This window comes from Homalodisca vitripennis, chromosome 7 (genome assembly GCF_021130785.1).
Source record: "Homalodisca vitripennis isolate AUS2020 chromosome 7, UT_GWSS_2.1, whole genome shotgun sequence".
NCBI lineage: Eukaryota > Metazoa > Arthropoda > Insecta > Hemiptera > Cicadellidae > Homalodisca > Homalodisca vitripennis.
The window spans coordinates 145891654-145906265 of record NC_060213.1 but is presented as its reverse complement, the minus strand read 5'-3'; the positions used below and the strand labels follow the sequence as shown (position 1 = coordinate 145906265).

At 33.5% G+C, this 14612-nt stretch overlaps 1 protein-coding gene across 1 annotated transcript in view; it reads left to right on the top strand.

Annotated features, from left to right (window-relative positions):
• LOC124366471 (dual oxidase) overlaps positions 1 to 14612 on the top strand; it is a 264644-nt gene that overhangs the window by 91273 nt on the left and 158759 nt on the right. The gene's annotated exons all lie outside the window — the stretch shown is intronic.

The window sequence follows — 14612 nt, the reverse complement described above, 5'->3', positions numbered from 1 at the left end:
ATATATACAAAGACCACGAAACTCTATCAAAATACCTTACACCTTATGACATCACATTACTCGAATAGCCAATGTCTTGCTGCAAGGTAACCAAATAATTAATGCTTGTTGACAAAATTAATGCATATATATATATATATATATATATATATATATATATATATATATATATATATATAACTAGTAATTTTGAATAAAGGAAAACCAATGCCCCAAAAAAATAAAAATTTGGTACCAAGACTATCTTAAATTTAAATCATCGTACTGGCCATGCAAAAACTCAGCTTGCAAACTGTTACTAACCTAAATAGAACTGCAATTGATCAAAATAAGTACTCATATCATACGTTACTCGTAATAAAAAATTGTACATATATTCATAAATCCATCCACTAACGAGAAGGGATGAGAGTAGGCATACAATCTTATAGTACATATTGGGGTATAGATCAGTGAATCACATTGTATTCTTTGGCACTGTTTCCAAATATGTGTCACTTTAGACTTATTGACAGTTAATTAAAATGCTTTTTGATATCTGAAATAAATTAGGATAAATTGAATAAACAGTAAGGATTCTAGGGTATTTAATTACTTTTTGGATTTAATTTTTGGCAGTAAAAGTTTATTAAAGGAATTGAGTGGATATCTCGTGGGCATTCTTTCTTAAAATAGGCCGTACCGTAAAATGGGACAAATTTACGAGAATTAAATACATAACAAATGTATTATAAGATTTCTGAAGGCTTTTAGATTATATTTAAGTGATTTAAATTCGAAGAGAGAGAACGCGTTCCCAATAATAAAGAACAAATAGTATGGGTTCTTAGAACTCAGAATGTAAGACCGCACGTTTATAGGGCTGTAGACATATTTGATTATTACTTCTGGAACTGTACCAGTACATAAACAACTGGCTGTCAGATCTCCATCAGTTATTTATGTATTGTATCTGATAAGATCAAGTGACCCGCACGTGCACAGTTTGCTAGAGAATTTACACACTCGCTTTGTTCATAGCATTATTCGTAAAATAACCAGTTACTTTACACACTCGCTTTTTTCATAGCATTATTCGTAAAACAACCAGTTACTTTACTCACTCGCTTTGTTCATAGCATTATTCGTAAAACAACCAGTTACTTTACTCACTCGCTTTGTTCATAGAATTATTCATAACACAACCAGTTACTTTACTCACTCGCTTTGTTCATAGCATTATTCGTAAAAAAAAAAACCAGTTACTTTACACACTCGCTTTGTTCATAGCATTACTCGTAACACAACCAGTTACTTTACACACTCGCTTTGATCATAGCATTATTCGTAACACAACCAGTTACTTTACACACTCGCTTTGTTCATAGCATTATTCGTAAAACAACCAGTTACTTTACACACTCGCTTTGTTCATAGCATTATTCGTAAAACAACCAGTTACTTTACACACTCGCTTTGTACATAGCATTATTCGTAAAACAACCAGTTACTTTACTCACTCGCTTTGTTCATAGCATTATTCGTAAAACAACCAGTTACTTTACTCACTCGCTTTGTTCATAGCATTATTCGTAAAACAACCAGTTACTTTACACACTCGCTTTGTTCATAGCATTATTCGTAAAACAACCAGTTACTTTACACACTCGCTTTGTTCATAGCATTATTCTTAAAACAACCAGTTACTTTACTCACTCGCTTTGTTCGTAGCATTATTCGTAAAACAACCAGTTACTTTACTCACTCGCTTTATTCATACCATTATTCGTAAAACAACCAGTTACTTTACACACTCGCTTTGTTCATAGCATTATTCGTAAAACAACCAGTTACTTTACACACTCGCTTTGTTCATAGCATTATTCGTAAAACAACCAGTTACTTTACACACAAGCTTTGCTATTTATATCAGAGAAACGTTGTTGTATTACACTACACATCACTATAAATCTTTTTCAACGACAACTTAAATGTGAGTTTGTTAGACAAAGAAAATGTTCATTATTATGTCGCAAAAATACAACAAACCTAATTGAAACCATTTTTATCAAGTACTTATTCTTATGTTAACATTTAAATTGTACGTCACTATTTGTATAGTAATTTCATGACGGTTATTATATAAAGAAATTATTTTGATCCAGATACATACGAGATCATGTAACTGTGATAACATTCCAGGCCGTGCAAAATACAATCTGATGGGAAGCATTAATCTAATTTTGAAGTTTTTTTATTAGATGGAAAAAATAACATTTTAAAATAAAATATGCATTACAAATTCTTGATCATAATCGCTATTTACATGTGATTTTCAAATTAGGATAACAATGTATCGTTTAATTCGAATAATCTTTCTTAATCCAACCTTTATAAATATTTCCCCTCATGATCTAACTAATTTTTAAGCGTTGGCAATCGTTTTTGAAAATATCTAAATCATTTCTAATTAAATGATAGCTTTTCTATAAAAATAATAATAATTTTATCAACTTTATACTATTATATTAGGATTTATAGGGACCTATTGACATTTCAATCAATTTAGTAGTTAGGTCCAGGAGAAAACGGCTGCTGATAAAAGTCTAATATTTTACAGTATTTATCATGGCAGAAGACATCGGAGTATGGCATGTTTTAATGATTTATGACTAGAAAATCGCAATTTTATCGAAATAAAAAATTATTTGCATGTTAAAAATATCACATTCATTAATGTTACAATCCATAAAATTTAATTAAATCTATTTAAATGAAATCCATTACATTTTTCTATAAATAAAAGCATGTCATTCCAATTATATTTTATATGAATTTCCAGAGAATTGCCTTATACCCCATCTCTTTACTTCATTTTCCCACCCTTAATTTCAGCCATTTTTCTCTTAGGGATTCCAAGATATTCCCAAATACTATTTTAAGTGCATACAAAAAAAATAGTTTTCTTCTTTTCAAAGTTATCTTTAGCTTTGACTAAAACTTTCTATAGTAAATAATTATTGCGTCACCAGGGACCACCAGAACCAACTGCGCGATGAAAAGTGAGTGAGGTTATATGTTCGGTAATCCCAGGGAACTTACAAGAGTACCGCCGCCTACTTGTACCGAACAGAGTTGTTGATTGTGCCTATTCTGTTGAACCGGTTATACTCGATGTTTGTCCTCGATAAATTGTAACAAGTGTAGTTCATTGTGCCCTATTGTGGACTTAACATACCTACAGTTTATGTACGGCACTAGTGACTCAGTTACCGGTAGATACCGTACATTATTACCGGCAAAATGGCTAAAGTATTGTAACGTGTTTGTAATACAACTACGGCGAGTGATCGGTTCACATAAAACATACCCTAACCTCGTATCTCGATTAATTAGATGATTATCATGTCTCAAAACCCCTTGGCTATTAATGAGTCAATTTAAATTCCAACTGCACTACATTTAGACCCAGATGGATAATAATTGCCAAAATATTAAAAATCCCACAATATGCTTCGTTGATTATTAGGGATTATCCCAGAGCTTGGTGACATGTGGGTTATTGAAATATCCACAATCCATTAATAGTAATTGATAGTATACTGTACTCTCAAGGTCCAAAGTACTCAATATGTTAAAAAGTCATATTGACTAATTGAGATCATGATTATACAATATGCGTTGAGCATTTTTTTAATAAGCCATACTGATATAAAAATAGTGTCGTTTAATTTCATAGCTGGGAGCTGTTGGATAATTTTTATAAGCTGTTCCTCAACTAATGTAGCCAGTACCAATGAGGTTACTGTACTCTGTCTTTGCGTAAGTTTAGCTTGCGGAGGAGATGGACAAGGATTTTGCTCACAAGCAGCAGATGCGAAAAATCTGTTAAACTCGATCGCAACCTCAGTCTCATCCTCCACCAGTTTATCCCCAATTTTGAGCATGATTTCTTTTTTAACATTATTTTTATCATTTATGATGTCCAAGACAGTTTTAGACATTTTCAACGCAATAATCGATTTAGAGACACCATATGCTTTCACAGCTTGTATCACTTTACTATACACTTTACTATATTACTATACATACTATTTATACTAAAATTTAAACTTTTGCAATTTACAAAAAATTAAATTTTTCGTTTGAAATTTTTTCGATTTCTGAGAAAAATTCAGTTTTTATCTAGAAATTAATTAATCTTTTTTTCTATTGTTACTAATACCCAATTATCGTTTTTGATTTTACTAATTGAATTTAGATTGATTCTGTAGGACAACACAAATTGAAATGGTAATTCAAATAGCCTGAAAAGTATTTATACTGCTGTTCAACGGATTGTGATGGGTTAAAAATGCCCATTTCTCCTTGGAAAGGGAAAAGTTGAGGAGATCTATGTTACTTGGCCGTGTGTCTTTTATCATTTTGGTAATTTTAGGTTCCCTCTCAAATTTTCTTCCACTAATTACAGCCTCTTGGCCGTAGTGGTCTAAAATGGCTGTATTGATCACTAATACCGAGACAATTGGAAGATTTGTGATTTGATGATGTCGATGGCTATCTGTGTTGTTTCTGTCACGCGCGTTGGTGTTTTCACTGACAATGCAAGACCAAATGATCGCGAAACCTCGATCAATCGAATTGTTTAAATTCAAAGTATCGATGTTGAGATCGCCCATCAGGATTAAATCCTATTTGCGGTTGGTCAGGCTAGTAAAAACGGTTTCGAATTTGGAAAAAAGTTTTCTTCATTTCCGCTGGCTATCTTTAAATTCCAATAACGGTTAATTTGGATTTTTGTGTGAGAAGTTTGATTCCGACTGCTTCAAAATCTTCTTCAACGTTTGTTTCTGTGAGTGAAAAAATGCGACTCCTCCTCATTTTGATAGTTGTCGACAATAGGAATTGGCCAGATTTAAATTTTAAACTCGGCAGCGGTGGGTTTCCCAAGAAGCAAAGTTCGGATCCTCAAAGCAAAAGAGGGTTTCTTCGGATTCTGAGAACGAAGGGTGGTTGCTAATGCTTAAGTGGTTCGGAAAGTACCTTAAACCGTATTAGTCTCTAGGAATACTTAGTTGAAAAAATACGGCTTAATAAGAAGTAGATTAACAGACTCGAAGACAGGTTTGAGGTCGTGCTAATACTTAGAGTTAAAAGGCTGTACACTATACTCTGTCAGGAATGCCGTGGCCCTCGAAAGTTCACAGATCGTTTTTCACCAAACATACTATAGGCGTACGAAAACGTTGGTAACACCTCTCTGTCCAAGTCATCAAAAGATACCATAGCAGGCAGTTACTTATAAAATACTTTATTAAATGTTTTAAATATAATGTTTTATATAAGTATTTTATTATATTTTTTATACAAATTGTATTAAATATGTTCAATAAACACATACAGACAACGAGTCTACGCATGACATACGTGAAGCCGGTACATCGTTCGGATCCGTTTTATTGATTTTGTTACGAAGATTTCTAGTATAATAAAACTATACATATTTAATAATATTTAATACAATAGTAAATGCACATTTGGAATACACTCGATGATTAACAAATCACCCCGACCTTGGGGCTCTTGGTGCACGAGCTAGAGCAATTAGGTCGGTGAGATCTGTAGTTCTTCATGCGCCAAGATTCTTCGGATAGAGCATAATTTTGTTTGAATCTAAAGGAATCTTTTTGGCCAAGTATTTTAAATAGAATATTAATATTTATTCAATTTCCAATACAGAACTGACTGATTTTGACGAGATTTAGATCATATAGGACATAAAGTGCCTACAAGATTTACGATTCTGAGGATAAATGGTCAGAGCCGGAAAATCCGTTCTTCCAATGGACCACCATAACCAAGAGGTCATCACTGTCTTGTCACTTGCGTGGCGCGGCGCGGCGCGGCGGACCAGCACGATGTAGGCTACGACGTCGGGCACGATCAAATGATACAACGACACCAGCGTGCCGTGACCTTGACCGAGTTATGGCTATCAATTAGCCACCTGGCTGACAGGACACTGACCAAGGGCGTCACACCATCCGGCCCTCCAGGGATCAGAGTAATCCTCTCCAGTGACCTTCAGTTGCCGGATGGCACTTGTCCAGCGACCGCGCTCTCAGATTACTCTTGATCTTGTCTCTTCTTGGAACTTTCCAATCATTGTCGAAACATAAAGGATCGCTGAGTTAACGTGATAAACTGCAAGGCACAATTTATAAATCTACCTTTTCAATTTATTGGTCTCTCCGGCATTAATATGTAATATCCAATTTACAACGTTGTAATCTGACACCGAAAGTTAATTTATTGTATTTTACAAAACATCAGTGTGATTAGTTATCTGGCTTTACTGTTGAGATTGCAGATCTCAAAACGCTCGTTATTATGTTTTTCCTTACTTAACGATGGCAAACGTACAAAACATCCTGTAACCTTCGTAATTGATAGTTTACCCCTTATGGCATTTTAAAACTATAACGCAACTTGTTTTGAAACTGAACATTTCTTTAGGTATGCCTCAGACTGTATTTTTGTTGGTTTGGAACTGGGTATTTCTAGACTTCAAACGTACAAGCTGCCAAGTGATTAATTATCCTGAACGAAGTAGGGGTTTAACCACCAAAATAAGTTTTCAGGTTCTGCCATTTGTCTCAGAGCACTGTTGTTAATTTGCGTGCTTTTCAATAAGTAAATATTACTGTGTTTCCGAATATTACATCGTTAATGTTAAGGTTACCTAGTTTCAATATTTCATTGAATTTATTTTCAATGGTATAACCAACATACACTTGAGAGATAAGTCAAAATGCAATAGTTAAATTAAAATTCAAGTACCGGATGGTTAAGAATATTACTGTAAATTAAGCTGAGTAATCATCATAAAACATTGTTTACATTCTAATGTTTAATTAAGACCCAACGCTCGAATTGAACAATATCAAACTTTTTTTAAAGTTTTACGCTTTACCTGCTGTTGAATAGTTACTTGTGTGCAGTTGTTAATTTTAATCTTAAAATATATGGATCTGGTTATGATCTGGCTCCTGGTGATAATTATTGCCGAGAAGTTTTAAATTTCTTAAGTTTTTACAATCTGTCTAGTTTGAATAATATTCTCAATTATAATAATAAAACTCTTGATGTAATTTTTTCAAACGCTCCCGGCCTAAATGTCATGAAAAGTAGTGATTTTTTGGTTGGTTTGGATAGACATCATTCAGCTCTTTTATTAAATTTGCAATTTAAATCGACACTTTCCAAAACAGAATTTTCTACAGATTACAATTATAATTTCTGCAAAGCGAATTTCTACAATATACACAAGTTTAAGGGACTATGATTGGATACAACTGTATCAGTTTCAAGATCCTGATGAGGCTTTACAATATTTTTATCCTGTTGTTTATAGTGTTCTTGATCAGTTTTGCCGAAGGAAGAGATACTGTTCAAAGTCTTCACACCCAGTCTGGTATACATCTAGTATAATTTTAAACATTAAAAATAAATACAAATATTTCAGAAAATTTTAAAAATGTTAATGATCCGAGATATTCTGAAGTTTACGCTATGTTTAGTCATGTTAGAGTGAAAGTTAAAAGACACATTAAAGTTTCTTATAGCAAATACATTGTTAGCATGGAAAACTCGATGCGCAGGAACCCAACACAGTTTTGGTCCTATATCAACAGTGTGAGGAAGCATGTGTATCCCTCTGACATTATGACTTATAATAATGTAGAGTTGACTAACTTCCAGAATGTGGCAGAGAGTTTTGCACAGTTTTTTTGATTCAGTTATACGTTCGGAAGAAGTCCCATTATTGCCTTCCTGCAGTGTGGGTACTCTTTATGTTAGGTGTGTTTCTTCAGTTGTAAAAAGTCTTTAAATTCAAGGGCTCATCTGGTCCAGATCTTATTATTAAAGCCCGTAATGATTCTTTAGGTAGCCCTCTTTGTTTTATTTGTTATCTTTGCCTCAAGACGGCAATCTTTCCTCAGCTTTGGAAAGTTTCTAAAATTTCTTCAATTCATAAAGGCGGAGATACTAAATTGATTAACAATTTTAGACCCGTTGCTGTATTGTCTTCACCAGCTAAAGGTTTTAAATCGTTTTACATTGCAATGTCTTTGGTAAGATAATCTCTAATATTTCGCCTAACCAACATGGTTTTTGTCCGGGTCACTCACCTCACAAACCTGATAAGTTTTACCCACTACATTACTAAATACATGGATGAAGTTTTTCAGGTTGACACTGTGTTTACAGATTTGTGAAAAGCTTTTGACAGAATTGATCATGCAGTAATACTGACCAAGCTAAATAAATGTGGTCTTTCCAATTATCTATTAACTTTATTTAAAGCTATTTTACACAAAGGAAACAATATGTATGGTGTTGCGGCTGCAAGTCTGATTTGTTTGAAGTCACATCAGGTGTGCCCGAAGGTTCTAATCTGGGTCCGTCTATTTTTAATATTGTAATTGATGGAGGTGGTTCACGGAGATGGTTTCACACGGGTCAGTTCTTCTATATGCGGAAGATTTGAAAATATATAAAGTGATCAGAGTCATAGAAGATGCTGTATCTCTTCAATTATACTTGCATCAAATCAAGTTCAGATCCACTTCACCTTCCAGTTAGTGCTCCTCCCAAATGTAATTTCAGACACTCGCATTCAATTAAATTTTTCCACTATGCTGCCACAATATTTTGTTTCAACCAATTATTTAGTGCGAATGACAAGTTTAGATCCACTTCACCTTCCGGTTAGTGCTCCTTCTAAATGTAATTTCAGACACTCGCATTCAATTAAACTTTTCCACTATAGCTGCCTCAATATTTTGTTTCATCCAATATTTAGTGCGAATGACAAGTTTAGATCCACTTCACCTTCCGGTTAGAGCTCACTGTTGACAGTTATTATCGCGAGAGTAAAATGAACTATATAAACTTGACATTTTGCATGCAACCTCAGCAAAGCCTGTTACGCGATACGCGGAGTAGCGTACTCCTACCTCGTTAATTAAAGGCATGTAAATTAATGTACGAACAATACGCCCAGCTTGTGGCGCATGTTAGAGGAGTAGGTGACGGAGGTCGAGTTCCCAAGTAGCGTGGGACCGAAGTGATGGACAAGCAAGAGACACAGACGTTAATTAAGTAGGTGCTAATTGTGTGTATGCTAATTGTGTGAAGGTGGTATTTAAGGTAAACATGGTGGAAAATGTTTTGAAATTTATCCTACGGATGGCAGCACTTGTATGGTCCAACTTACTTTTATTTTTATGTTTGCTCTTATTTGCGTAGCGAGGCTTAGATTGTATGTACGTTTCACAACACGCATAAATTTAATACGCACAGCTGTAGTTATAAAAATATAATTACACGAAACTTGTGCAATTAAACTATAAATTATTTATTGTTAATATATTATTTAAGTTATTTTATATTGGTCCAAGTGTTATATTTTATATTATTGCACGTGTAAGTTGATAAAGACCAAGTCAAAATATACAAAGTAAAGAACTTTTTAACGATAAGCATAATTTAACTTGAAACATGTAGTAAATCTCACAATAAATGTTGAATCTAAAACGTCTTGCCTGAATACATAAAAAAACGTTTTGATGTATCAGTGTGAATGGTAAAAGGTATATTTCTGCTTAATGAAACATGTTCAGCTTAACTAAATAAGTAAAACAATGTACATAAACATTAAAAAATTACTTAATTAAAGGTATTCAAACTTCAAAAGAAATACTCTTTCGTAAGGGCCAAACGGGGTGAACACCAATTTGGCGATAATTATAAGTATCAGACTTGTCATTTTTGAATGACTGTTACGTGCTTTAAGGCTGTATGTTACGACTATTTTCTTGCTACGCTCAAGGAACAGCTACAGGTAACATGTTGTAACTGTCATGTTAATCTTCAATATTTTAAAATCTGTATACATCTCTTCCAGTGTTTCCAAACATTATATAAAACGAACCTAATAGAAATTAACCAAACAAAATTTTAATTCGAACAAAAATATTATTTCAGGTTATAAAAGAAATTCAGGTGGTTCCAGTTTATTTTCTGAAATGATATGACTTGTTTAAGGGTTAAAGACATCAGCTCTTATGATAACAGAAACATTAAACTTTCATTGAGGGTTTCGAAAGAAATTACGTTTACCGTAATTTACAAGGATATTTTTATTAATTACGTACTTAAAAGTTGGTACGCCTGACTGATTGTTGAGCCTGATATATAACTGCAATCTATTTAAGAAATAATCATAGGTTTCGTCAGTTTGTATATAACGCACCAAGATCTCCGTACTGTGAAAATAATGTTTTTTATATGTGTCTCGTTTTGTATATGTTTAATTGATTTAATGTACAAACACTTATGTATTGATTGGAATAATTATTTATCTAGTTTATTTGATTTGTTAGTTATGGTTATGAAAATGGACGTTCTTCTGTGATTTTCTGTTTTGATCACATTTAGTTTTATTTTGATTATCACATTAAAAATATACGTTATACGCAAGTATATATAAGTGTGTATAATAATGCTCAATCCAGTCATGATATGATTTAAGATGGTCGAATGCTTTAATCAATTTTTTTATTTTACAATCAAAGTTTTCTTTACATATTTCTTAGATGTTCATGCCTTATTTTCTTGCGTTTTCTGTAATGTAAATAAAATGTATCAATTTGTTAAACTATGAAAAAGTTAAGTGTTGTTACATGTAATATATATATATATATATATATATATATATATATATATATATATATATATATATATATACGGGGTTTTCATAAATGAATGGTGCAATTTTGAATGCTTATAAACAATTTGCTATGCAAGGTAGAAAAATATGGTTGGCACCTCTGAATTCTTCAGCTCAATTAGTTTTATTGCTCTAATGTCAATATGGTGTATTTTCAACAAGATGGTGCGCCACCCCATTATAAGGACTTTGTTCGTGATGCTTTGAATGACAAGTTTGGACAAAGATGGATAGGTCGAGGTGGCCCAATAGCATGGCCTCCTAGAAGCCCGGATTTGACTCCATACGATTTTTGTTTGTGGGGATACGTGAAAAACATTGTTTATTCTCAGAAGATCCGTGATTTAGCTCATTTAAAGGAAAGGATTTATGAGGCAGTATCATCGGTTACAAGAGACATGCTGCACAGTGTATGGGCCGAGATCGACCATAGATTAGATGTCTGCAAAGCTATCGGTGGTGGACACATTGAAATGTACTAAATGTATCAGTATAAAATTGTTTTTAACGAGGATTCTAATGAAATAAATATTTTTAATGTACTTCGTACGGTTCTCTTTTTATTTTATGTTTAAATTGTACCATTCATTTATGAAAACCCATATATATATATATATATATATATATATATATATATATATATATATATATATATATATGTATATAACGTTTGTTTTGGTTGTTTATCAAGTTATTAATGTACAACGATACAATATATTTGGAATTTAACTTTGGGATGTTTAACTCATAGTTGTATTATGTGTTTATATGTATTTTCTTAGATTTTCCTTTCAAATAGCTTCGGCTAGAGGGGATAAACCGCATTGTAAACAAATTGTTATTCTTAAATAAAAAAGTTTAAATTTAAAAAAGCCTTGATGATTACGCGGAATTTTACGTGTTAGTGTTATATTTTGAAATGGTTGATAAAGTCCTTGCAACTTTCATCAATTCCAATTTTACAATAATTTACATACTTGTTTCTAACATAATGTTTTTAATTTCTACATAAACTCGATTACAACATCACAATCAACACCATTGTAAAAGTCTCTACTAATCAATCACAATCAACTACAGTGCGCGAGACAGTTGCGCAAATGTCTAAAACTCAGTTGATATATTAATTATGATCAAAGTTGCCGAAACCGACCGACCCACTGCAGGGGCTGCTGACCTAGATCCTCGCACCGGTCGGCATTGGAAAATTAAACACACGGATTAGGCAATTAATTAGTTTTTACCTTCAACTACGACCACTAAGTCTAGCGGCATAAGCCCCCTGTCAATACGAGTGGCGTAATCTAATTATTAATTACGAAACAGATTAAATATTTTATTTTTCAAGACATTTTTTCTATAAGGTAAGTGATAAAAAGTGTGACCATATGTTTCAAGTCAACCACAAGCTTTTATAAGTGCATGTTTTTCTAAAAAGCACAAACAGACAAACTGTTAAATAAGTAAGATAGGACTATACTGTATATTTAATTCTTAGGTGTTTTGGACTTGAACAATCATATGGTGAGGTTTCAAAGAGTAATTTCCATAAAAGCCCATGCACCTTATATACATAAGTAATACTATTGGTACAACAGTTGTATTTTGTAAACAAGTCTTATGTTGGCTATTTAATTCTCTCTATTGTTAACACATTTATCATAAAACAATTGTGCCAAGGAAGTAAAACGATCGTATTTCTGTAAATTCTGTTAAATGAGTATAAAACATGTTACGCATTACCTTCCAGTATAATCAAAGTGAAGTATTTTCCTGCTAAGGGCAAAGGGCGGGCGCCTGCCTGAGCTGGCCTGTAACTAAGGTCACCAGCGGACTAAACTAATTTGAATATCATTGTTATATTTCTTGAATCGGTGTAAAATCTATTACTTTTTGTAACAAGGCCTAAAGTTGTAATTTTACAAACTTATAATTTACATTTTAGTCGGACTTGTCGTTTTGCGACAAGATTTATGTTTTACTTATACTTTCTAGTTAAAACTAAATTCAAACTGCACTGTATTGAACTTGAAACGACTTACATTCAAAATGCAAAATATTTCAATATTAAATCATTTTAGTTCTCGTGAAAAGTCTACCGAGAGCTGAAAATATTAATTTTCAATAATTATTTGATGTTAGTTCAGAATAAATGAGACTCGATATTTCCCTCACACTCTGTGTGCACTATAGTATAATATATACTTGTAATACTATAGTACAGAGTGTGATGCTATAGTTATATAATTATATACGAGAATACGTAATGTTTAGATAATTTTAAATTGGGAAATGTAGGCAACTGTTTAATCAGGCCCAAATAAAAACGGTTGGATAGAAATGTAAATTGTTATAGTGTCTAGAAGTTTCAGGGAGTGACATTTGTATTCATACTTAAGGAAATTCTATGTTTTCAGTGTAATATAATTCAAGAAAGCATCATATTTTTTAATATAATTCTCGTCCGTTTTTTTGCCTGATTATAAAATGCCAAAAAAATCTGCATCAAATTTATACCATTCTTTATGGATTCGAAGTTATGGAAAAATAATATTTTCTATTTTTCACGTCCCCATGAATGATAAAAATACCTGAAACCAATGTTTTGAGAATAATCAAAATATAATAGTAACCAAAATTGTCTTTAAAAACTAAACAAAATATTATATCAACGTAAAACCGATTTTATTGTCATAGGAGATCGTCACGCTTTAAAAAATAATGTTGAGCGTTAGAATGGTCGAGAACAACAGTCGATGGTGCTACCGCTACCGCTACCGCTATCGTATATCAGCACCGTAACACATTCACGGGAGCTAATTGCCGGGGTAATAGCGTATTAACAGGGCCTGCCGATAATGAGCGCGCGCATACCGGCAACCGGTTTGAAAAACGCGCAGGCGCACTTTGGTATCCCATACTGACCCTAGGGCAACTACCTAAGCGAGACTTTCCCTTTCTATTTAGTCGCCTTGAGTCCGGTAAGCGACTTTGGCGATTTCTATGGTGGAATTGTCATCCGATTACATCACAGGACGACTACGAGGATTTACGAATTACAGTCGAGAATCGAACCAGACACCGGCACGTTTGGGGGTTATAACTTTAGGACTGATCAGAGGCCAAAAACTACCTAAGCGAGACTTTCCCTTTCTACTTAGTCGCCTTGAGTCTGGTAAGCGACTTGGCGATTTGTATGGTGGAATTGTCATCCGATTACATCACAGGTCGACTAGAGGATTTACGAATTACAGTCGAGAATCGAACCAGACACCGGCACGTTTGGGGTTATAACTTTAGGACTGATCAGAGGTCAAAGGTTACCGCCCGACGCGACGCCAGCTTGCTTAAAGCAATTAATTTGGAATTTAATCGGTGAATTTATTTTCAATGCCGTCTGCTCCCCGTGTGGGCCAGGCTGCGCCCACGGTATTATGTAAAGTGGAGATAGCCATCTCAGTAGCGCTCGCCTGTTCTCGATAAATAGTCGATAGCTTCGTCACTGTTGTCCGTTTGGAAACTTGATGACTTCATGCTATTTTATGCCACCCGGAGCAATACTCCTTTCCAGGAAAACCGATAGTGAAAGTATATCTTCCATCATTGGCAAATAAGCTATTAGCACGTTTTTCTGTCGCAACTTAAAAATTTAAACTATACAGTCTATTTGGTCTACCTAAGTATAGTTATAAGTAGTTATAAGTACTCAGACTATCCAGATCCTCATTTTACTTCACACTTAGTCTCCAACTTACTTAAACTTGACAACTTTTATTTTTGAAATATACTACTTTATATATTATATAGTACTTGCTCCGCCGGGACTCGAACCGGATCT